Genomic DNA, 2,500 nt, shown 5'->3' with positions numbered 1-2,500 from the left:
TGGGGATACAATTATTGATACAAATAATGTGCCTAAGGGTACATTTATTTTTCTAAGTCCCAGAAATCCGTCACTGAACATCACGACTTACAAACACATCTTCCCCCGGTCCTCCCATATACGGCACGGGGACAAGTATGAAGAATGAAAATCATGTGTGTATGGAACATATAATGTGCCTGAGAGCACATTTTTTTTCTAAGTCCCAGAAATCCGTCACTGAACATCACGACTTACAAACACATGTTCCCCCGGTCCTCCCATATACGGCACCGGGACAAGTATGAAGAATGAAAATAATGTGTGTATGGAACATATAATGTGCCTGAGAGCACATTTTTTTTCTAAGTCCCAGAAATCCGTCACTGAACATCACGACTTACGAAGACATGTTCCCCCGGTCCTCCCATATACGGCACGGGGACAAGTATGAAGTATGAAAATTTTTGGTCACAGCGTGAAATCCCTCTAATGATCATGAAAATAGCATCGGATCACTTATCTGACCATAAAAAGTGAACCAAAACCCTATTTGGACAAACTTTTTGGTCCTATGAAAAAATCACTTTTCATATATGTCATGGTCGAAAATTTTCTAAGTCCCAAAAAATCACATATTCTCAAATATCTCGAAAACTACTTATCGGACAGGGGTCAACCAAGGTGTTTTAGAAAGGTCTTTACTAGCTCTATTTAATGAGCCATAGCGACTTTCAAGTGATTTTTTGACACTTTTTCGCATATCGGCATCCTTGGTTCCCATACTGGCCATAGGCCATAGGGCACCGAACGGCCAACTTTTGGTCCGGGGGTGAAATTTTTTTTTCACGAGATTTTGATGAAAATGGCTTCGGAACGCGTTTCTAATAATGAAAAGTGAAACCAAACAGTATTTGCGAAGAAAAAATTGTCCTATGAAAAAATCACTTTTTCTTAGGGTACGGGTCAAAAATTTTCTAAGTCCCAAAAAATCACTTATTCTCGAATATCTCGAAAACTACGTATCGGACAGGGGTCAACCAAGGTGTTTTAGAAAGGTCTTTACAAGCTCTATTTAATGAGCCATAGCGACTTTCAAGTGATTTTTTGACACTTTTTCGCATATCGGCATCCTTGGTTCCCATACTGGCCATAGGCCATAGGGCACCGAACGGCCAACTTTTGGTCCGGGGGTGAAATTTTTTTTTCACGAGATTTTGATGAAAATGGCTTCGGAACGCGTTTCTAATAATGAAAAGTGAAACCAAACAGTATTTGCGAAGAAAAAATTGTCCTATGAAAAAATCACTTTTTCTTAGGGTACGGGTCAAAAATTTTCTAAGTCCCAAAAAATCACTTATTCTCGAATATCTCGAAAACTACGTATCGGACAGGGGTCAACCAAGGTGTTTTAGAAAGGTCTTTACAAGCTCTATTTAATGAGCCATAGCGACTTTCAAGTGATTTTTTGACACTTTTTCGCATATCGGCATCCTTGGTTCCCATACTGGCCATAGGCCATAGGGCACCGAACGGCCAACTTTTGGTCCGGGGGTGAAATTTTTTTTTCACGAGATTTTGATGAAAATGGCTTCGGAACGCGTTTCTAATAATGAAAAGTGAAACCAAACAGTATTTGCGAAGAAAAAATTGTCCTATGAAAAAATCACTTTTTCTTAGGGTACGGGTCAAAAATTTTCTAAGTCCCAAAAAATCACTTATTCTCGAATATCTCGAAAACTACTTATCGGACAGGGGTCAACCAAGGTGTTTTAGAAAGGTCTTTACTAGCTCTATTTAATGAGCCATAGCGACTTTCAAGTGATTTTTTGACACTTTTTCGCATATCGGCATCCTTGGTTCCCATACTGGCCATAGGCCATAGGGCACCGAACGGCCAACTTTTGGTCCGGGGGTGAAATTTTTTTTTCACGAGATTTTGATGAAAATGGCTTCGGAACGCGTTTCTAATAATGAAAAGTGAAACCAAACAGTATTTGCGAAGAAAAAATTGTCCTATGAAAAAATCACTTTTTCTTAGGGTACGGGTCAAAAATTTTCTAAGTCCCAAAAAATCACTTATTCTCGAATATCTCGAAAACTACTTATCGGACAGGGGTCAACCAAGGTGTTTTAGAAAGGTCTTTACAAGCTCTATTTAATGAGCCATAGCGACTTTCAAGTGATTTTTTGACACTTTTTCGCATATCGGCATCCTTGGTTCCCATACTGGCCATAGGCCATAGGGCACCGAACGGCCAACTTTTGGTCCGGGGGTGAAATTTTTTTTTCACGAGATTTTGATGAAAATGGCTTCGGAACGCGTTTCTAATAATGAAAAGTGAAACCAAACAGTATTTGCGAAGAAAAAATTGTCCTATGAAAAAATCACTTTTTCTTAGGGTACGGGTCAAAAATTTTCTAAGTCCCAAAAAATCACATTTTCTCGAATATCTCGAAAACTACGTATCGGACAGGGGTCAACCAAGGTGTTTTAGAAAGGTCTCAACAAGCTCTAATT

Source organism: Anopheles stephensi, unplaced genomic scaffold, assembly GCF_013141755.1.
Source record: "Anopheles stephensi strain Indian unplaced genomic scaffold, UCI_ANSTEP_V1.0 ucontig234, whole genome shotgun sequence".
Lineage (NCBI taxonomy): Eukaryota > Metazoa > Arthropoda > Insecta > Diptera > Culicidae > Anopheles > Anopheles stephensi.
This window is presented reverse-complemented; position numbering follows the sequence as displayed.